Source organism: Hordeum vulgare, chromosome 6H (genome assembly GCF_904849725.1).
Source record: "Hordeum vulgare subsp. vulgare chromosome 6H, MorexV3_pseudomolecules_assembly, whole genome shotgun sequence".
Taxonomy (NCBI): domain Eukaryota; kingdom Viridiplantae; phylum Streptophyta; class Magnoliopsida; order Poales; family Poaceae; genus Hordeum; species Hordeum vulgare.
This window is the reverse complement of record NC_058523.1, coordinates 258054495-258061994: the sequence shown is the minus strand read 5'-3', so window position 1 is coordinate 258061994 and position 7500 is coordinate 258054495.

Here is a 7500-nt window from a genome sequence, read left to right as displayed (position 1 = left end):
TTCTTCTTCTTGTAGCACTAGTCTTAGTTATTGTTGTTGTTGTTGTTGTTGTTGCTGTTGTTGTTATTGTTGTTGTTGTCACAGTCGTCATCGTCATTGTCGTCATCGTCGTGGTCGTCATTGTCATCTTCGTCGTTGTTGACGTCGTTGTTGTTGTTGTTGCCGCTGCTGCTGCTACTACTGTTGTTGTTGTTGTTGTCCTTGTTCTTCTTCTTGTTGTTGTTTTGTTCGTTGTTGTTGTCGTCGTGTTTGTTTTTTTTTTTGACCAGCTACTGTAGGGAAAACCCCCCACAGCCATTTTCTGTATTGCAACTATGAAAACTGTATGTACAAGAGAGGTCGTAGAATGTACAGAGGGGGGAGGAGCAGAGTGATACAGACCTCAAGGAGGCAAAAAGGAAATCCACTTAAGGAGATCATCTCTGAAGCTAGCCTTAATTCTATGAGCTAATAGAGAAATATCATGAATAAATCCACCTCTCCATTTCCTGAACTTTGGCTGTTCCTGGTTAAGACTTTTGCATTTCTGGTGGTCCAGATATTCCAACAGGCAATGAAAACAACCTCAGTAAAGAATGGATGAGGGAAGTTCTTTCTAGCTGCAGGAGTAGCAGTCCACATAGATGACCCCTGCCAAGAGATCTGTAGGTAGTTCCAGACCCTGTTGCTGAACAGACATGTGAAGAATAAATGGTCTCTGTCTTCCTTGACTCGGGCATGGCATAACACACAGAGATTAGAATCAGAAACCTTCCACTGACGCCTTTCCAGCATGTCCTGTGTGTTCAGCCTGTCCATAATGAGCATCCAGGCAAACATCTTAACTTTCATGGTACAACAGCTTTTCCAGATCCAGTTAAGCAGAGGGTTAGGTACAATGCTGCTATGAACATGAGCATAGTAGGCCTTAGGTGTGTAGACCTTAGCATCCTTACGCCATACCCATCTGTCAAAGGCCTGATGATCCAGGTCCAGGTCCAGAACGAGAGATTGGACAGCAGACAGTTCCTGATAAGCTTGAACAGATAGTGGGAGGTGAAACAGAGAGAGCAGACGGTCCTCAGAAAAAGCAGCAAAAACTTCTTGAGCTGTGCAGAAAGGGTGAGCCACAAAGGAAAACAATCGTTGGAATCGAGCCGCCAATGGCATAGTGGATTTGCCAAGTAACCAGGAATCAGACTAGAACAAGAAAGAATCACCCTTATTAGGCAAGACATAGGTAACAGATCTGAATTGATCAAGACGTTTGCATATGTCATTCCACCAAAAGGAACCACAAAGTGCAGTACCCTGAGGTACAGTGTGATGATAGTAAGTGTTCCAAATCAGATGAACCCAAGGGATATCAGCATGATTAAGGAATTTATCAGCATGTTTAAGCAGAAGAGCTTCATTCTGAATGGCTAAATCCACAATCCCTAACCCCCCTTTATTCTTAGGCCTGCACACCAGTGGCCAAGCAGCAAGAGAGGGTGCATGATCATTCCCATTTCTTCTCCATAGACATTGCCGTTGAATCCGCTCCAATTGCTTGAGTATACCTGGTGGTAGATCCAGGCTGCATAAGAAGAAGAGGGGAAGAGCAGACAGTGCTGAGTTTACATATTGCAATCTGCCCCCCTGAGCAAGAAATGAGGAACTAGCACTGAGCCTTCTTTCCATTTTATCCACCAGAGGCATGAGATCAATGATTCGAGGTTTAGTTGTTCCAACAGGCAGTCCCAGATATGTGAAGGGTAGAGTTCCCACTTTACAACCAATGGAATCTGCCAGATCCTCCAGATGCTGAGAAGGAGTGTTGACCGGTAGGAGTGCAGATTTGTGATAATTGACCTGTAATCCACTGGACTGAGAAAAAAGCAAAAGCATTTTCTTAAGCTGCAACAACTGTGATTGGTGAGCTGGCAGGATGATGAGAGTATCATCAGCATATTGCACTATAGGGTAATCTTTATCATGGGTAGGTATAGGCAACTTGATCAGTCCATCCACCAGCAGTTGGTTTACCAGAGTTTGTAGAAAGTCAGCAGCAATAGCAAACAGCAATGGGGACAAAGGATCTCCCTGTCTGACACCTTTTTTACACATGAACTTCTTCCCAGGCACACCATTGATTAGTTCTGAAGAGGATCCACAGGCTAGAAGCTGCTTAACCCAAAGGATCCATCGATCATTGAAGCCCTTGGCTTGAAGAATCTGGAAGATGAATTCATGCTCCACAGAATGAAATACCTTTTCAAAATCCAACTTAAGGATGACTATAGGCTTCTTGGATTGATGACATTGGTGTAGGTACTCAAGAGTCCAGCCCACACAATCCTGAATAGTCCTAGATTTGATAAAACCGTATTAATTCTTGTGGAGACATTTAACAATCTGCAACTGTAGCCGATTGGCAAGCATTTTTGACAAAAATTTAAGACCCATTCCAGTAAGAGATATTGGTCTGTAATCTCCCACATGTTCAGGTGACCTGTTTTTGGGAATGAGTGTAATATAGGAAGAATTCATGTTGACCAGCTGGGCATGGCCAACATGAAATTCAGCAGCAAGTTGATAAAACTCAGGGGAGATAATGTGCCAGCATTTCTTGAAAAAAAGCCCATTGAAACCATCAGGCCCTGGAGCTTTGTCAGTAGGCATATCATGCACAGTTTTATCCATCTCAGTCTTGGAAAAAGGCTCTGTGAGAATGTCAAGACCCTGAACTTCATCCAGTAGGGAGTCTAAGTCAAATGCCATATTAATGCCAAGAGGAGTTCCCATTCGATCTTTGAAAGATGCCCAGAAGCATGCAGCAATTTGATCATGATCAGAGATAATAGACCCATCATTTAACTTGAGAGAGGCAATGGAATTCCTCCTGTACCTTTCAGTGGCCATAGCATGAAAGAACTTGGTATTTTCCTCACCAACTTTAATAAATCGAATAGTGGCCCTCTGCTTCCAGTATAAACACTGAAGGTGTAGCAGATGTTCCAAATGCAATTTGACAAGTTTCCTGAAATTAGCTTCCGGCCTGAATAAGTACCTCAGCTCTTCAAGCTCATCCAAGCATAGCACCACTTGATTGCATCTGGAAATAAGGTGTTTTAACTGAGACAGAGACGTCTGCCATTTCTTTAGAGCCTGCCTAAGATGCTTCATCTTATCCATGATAATAGCAGAGATGTGAGTCTTTCGTGAAGGAATGAGCCATGATTGCTGCACACATTCAATGAAACCCTCCATTTCAACCCAGTAGTTCTCAAAACGAAATAAGTTGCATTTGGGGATGGAGGTGTTAACAGTGACCACACAAGGCACATGATCAGATGCAGTCTTTGCCAGAGGGAGTACTTGGGTGAGAGGATAAGAAGAGATCCAATTGGTGGATGTAAAGAACCAATCCAGCTGCTCCAGAAGAGGAGTGTCCTGCATGTTGGACCAAGTGTAGGATCTACCTTTGATGGGAAGCTCCAATAATCCCAAATACCCAATAATTTCATTGAAGATGAACATGTCATTTACATCAGCCCTAGGGAGGTTTCTGTTGTCAGGGGATCTAATGAAATTAAAGTCCCCAAGGAGTAGCCAGTTAGCCCCAGTGGGGATATGAAGATTGTAAAGCCAACTCACAAAAAGATCACGGGTCTCCCCTTGACATGGTCCGTTGACATTAACCAAAGTCCATGATTCACCTGTGTGATTAGAGGTAAAGGAGGTGATCAAGCCATATGGGGTGCACTGTACTAAGTGACCAGTGAGAATGGATGAGTTCCAAAGGGTAATGAGCCCTCCTGATGCACCCCTGGAAGGGGAATAAGCAAATTGATCAAAACGTTTGGGGCAGAAACCTTTAACTGCTCGAAACTCGATAGACTGCATCTTTGTTTCCTGCAAGCAGACCACCGCAGCAAGGCTCTCATCGATTTTGTTACGGACTGCCTGCTGTCTATGGTCCGAATTGAGGCCACGCACATTCCAGCACAACACCCGCCAACTCCTCGTGGAACGACTATCCATTGCAAATTAGAGATATAGGAAAAGCAAGGCTATGTAATAGCCACTGCAACCGAAGTATCAAGCACCAAACGACAACAGAAGTTCGACAATACATAAAACCAGTACAGTAACAGCTTAACATGGGCGGATTAAACATCAAAAGATGTGGGCGCAGAGACATCAGGATCTTCCATAAGTCGATCCACCGTGAGCTTCTCCGTGGCGATGCCCAATGACTGCCCTACCTCTTGGAGCACTGGGATGGGAGTGGCCGGTGGTACACCTTCAGACTCCTGTGACGTTGAGGGCATAGGCTTGGTTTTCGGCTTCCTCTTCTTGGGGATGTGTGCAGGTAGCTCTTGCAGAGTTGGCTTGGAGCCGTCGCGCTTGATTGAGCCACGAGTACACCGCCTCACCAAGGAGTCCACCACCGGGGTGGCCTTCTTGCGGGTCCCCTTCTTGGATGGAGCAGGAGAGCGGAAGGATAAGTCCTCTGAAGAAGAAGCTGGGCTGATAGGGGTTACCTCCTGTAGTGAGAGCGAGGCAGAAGCAGGGTCCGACAGTGAAGGTCCTGGAGTGTCAGCATGAAAAGCCACGTCCCAAGATCGCTTGGGGATCATGATGGGCTCAAGGATTGGCATCTGGAACTGGCGAGGTATATGCATAGCAGCAGCAGGGCCCATCAGATTCTCAAAGGTGCGTGTCCAGGACATCACTGGGGGCAAGGGTGGCCCATATAAAACCCTGGGCACCCCGTCAAGGAGGTTGGACTGATCGGGTGGGGGGATTTGTAAAGAACCATCGCCAGAGGGTTTGTATCCACATCCTCCAGCCTAGGCTCCTCCGCCTCCAGCTTAGCCCCATTGGCCCGACCAGCCTCAGGACCATCAGCACCAGCTTCCGGCACAGCAGCATTGTCCGGGGCATCAGCAAGAGCAGCAGCATCAGCAACATCAATAGCAATACTGGCGGCATCAGAAAGATGCACTTGCGGTTCTGGGACGATCGGTTCCTCCGCCCCCTGACCCTGCTGTGGATCAAGGTCGACCAATTCATGCACCGAGTCCGAGGAGGAGGGACTCGGCTGATCAATCACCATTGATTCCTGTTCTTGAAGTGGATCAACAGCAGGCGCATCAGCATCAGCGGGTGCCGCAGGTGCCGCAGCATGTTCCCAGCCTCCTCCATCAGCCGGCGGTTGACCCCAGCCTCCTGCCTCAAGACCGACCGGCGGCTGGCCCCAGCCACCGTCTTCAGCATCCGCAGCGGCAGGCCCAGGATCTCCTGGGGCGAGTGGCACCGCATTCCATCCTAGTGCAGGGTATGGGGGCAACGCAAATTGTAGATTGTCATGAACAAGTTGCCCGGGGAGTGGATGAGGGTTGCCATTGAGAGGCATCGGATCCTCATCATTTGGGAGAATCTCTGCAGCCGCCGTACCCAAGATGTACACCGGAGCAGACCAGGACACCTTTGCGCCACCCCAGGCAGAATATTCTGAGAAACTAATACTGCGAGGTACTAGCCGGTCTTCCGGGAAGGCAGCAAAAACAATAGAACGAACCAAATATGGGTCGTCCTGGACCCAATGATGAAACTCCCCGAAGGTGTTAACAGCCGCCCTGAGATCTTCGGTGTTACGGTAATCCAGGGGCACCCCTAGAAGCATGAGGCAGCCCTGACGAAAACCCTCTTGGCCGCGGAAGCCAAGACCATGATCATGACGGATGAAGCGCACCACCGAGTTTGCTAGAGGCTGCGGTACCATGTGGACTGTAGCATAACTCTCCGCCGCATCCCGGAGCTCAAACAAACCCACTCCCTCAATCCAGGGCTGAGGAGACCGGACATGGAATCCTTGATGTAGAAGGAGGGCAGCGACTTCTTGTCGTACCTGAATCACCTCGTCAGCAGGCGGCGCTGGCTGAACTATGGCGATGACGAAGCGCTCGTGGCGCCGGGTGATGGGTACTGCAGGCGTGGTGAACGTCCGCGGCAGCCGGTCAACCCCTCCATCAATGATGTTGTAACCAGGCGGGAGGAAGAACTCTGGATCAAGCTCGAAGTTTGCCATTGCTGGTGGCGGTGGCGGAGTGACCGGTGGTGTCGTCGAGGGAGTCCGAGGAGGCGACGGCGATGAGACAGAACGGAACTGCTTGGCAGGGGTTGCTGTTTCGCCAAGGGTATCAGCAGTTCCCGAGATATCAGCGACAGGGGAGGTGATGGGTCTCTTGCAGTTCCAAGTAAGACAATTATTACGCATAAAAGAGGCTCCTCTAGATCGTGCGCGGCCCACAATGCTGTCAGAGTAGCCAGGCGAAGCCGTACAGTTTGCGGCTAGATGGCCCCGAGCGTTGCAAATAGAGCAAGCAAATATATCCTCAACCATGCTATTAATAAGCTCATCAAAGGCCATGTGGGCCTCCTGAGAAGAAGGAATATCCATCATGGAGTGAATATCAGGCCTAGAGGATGAAAAATCTTTAGCAGGCTCATTAATAAGAGAGGAGATATGTCCAGAATCCAGGCTTGCCCCCGACGATTGGTTCCCACTACTCTCAGCTGGATTAGCGGTATCCTTTTGCTGCACGTGGGAAGTTCCGAAAAATTTGGCAGTTTGAAAATTTTCGCCGGGAGAACCGGGGGATGAAGGATGGCAAGGAACGGTGCCAAACGTAATGTGCGGCGTGGCTACCGTCCACCGTAGTTCATCCGGCGGTGGTGCAGAGATGATGACACGTTCAGGGGTAGGCACCGAATAGCCAGCTTGCTCAAGAGTGACTAGCTGATCCTGGGAAACAGGGTACCTATAGCCCTTGCAAACCCCATACTGTTGAAGGGATGCAAAAGATAGCTTCTTACGAACAGAACATCCAGCTTTGAGAGAAGACTTAAGTGGTCTGGAATGCATGGCCATCAGACCTAGAGAAGCCCTCCGCTTGGAGGGGCTCACAATAATCCACTCAGCATCACATTGCTTCTTCCAGAGAGCAAATTCCCGACGCCAATTAGGACCTCCATGTCCCCAAAGATGGAAGAAGCACTTAAAATTTGAGCACTTGAAAGAACGCAATTCCAGAATATGAAAACCAACTTGCATGCATGAGACCTTGAAAGAGAAAACCGAATCCGTGATTTGAGAAACCCGAAACTCGATAGCCGAACCACCAATCACCGATTCCAGAGCGGCAGCCACTGTGTCAGGCGATAGCCGGAACTCGTGACGACCAAAAGAGATCACCATAATGAAGGGGCGACGATGCTTCATAGGATGCGCCGTAAAACCCGAGTGGCGATAAACCTCATGAGAGAAAGCCAATCCATGGGAGAAATCCAGATCCAACGTGGCACCCCCCATGTAGGCCATGACCAGCCGCGAGAGAAGTGTAGAGAAGGTTCACCTGAGCAGATGGGCGGCAAGAGTGGATGAGATTCCGGCTAGAATTCCAGATCGCCATTCAGTCGCCGCCCGGGGAGGTGGGAGGGAGACGCCATCTCAAGTCACCCCCCACTAGT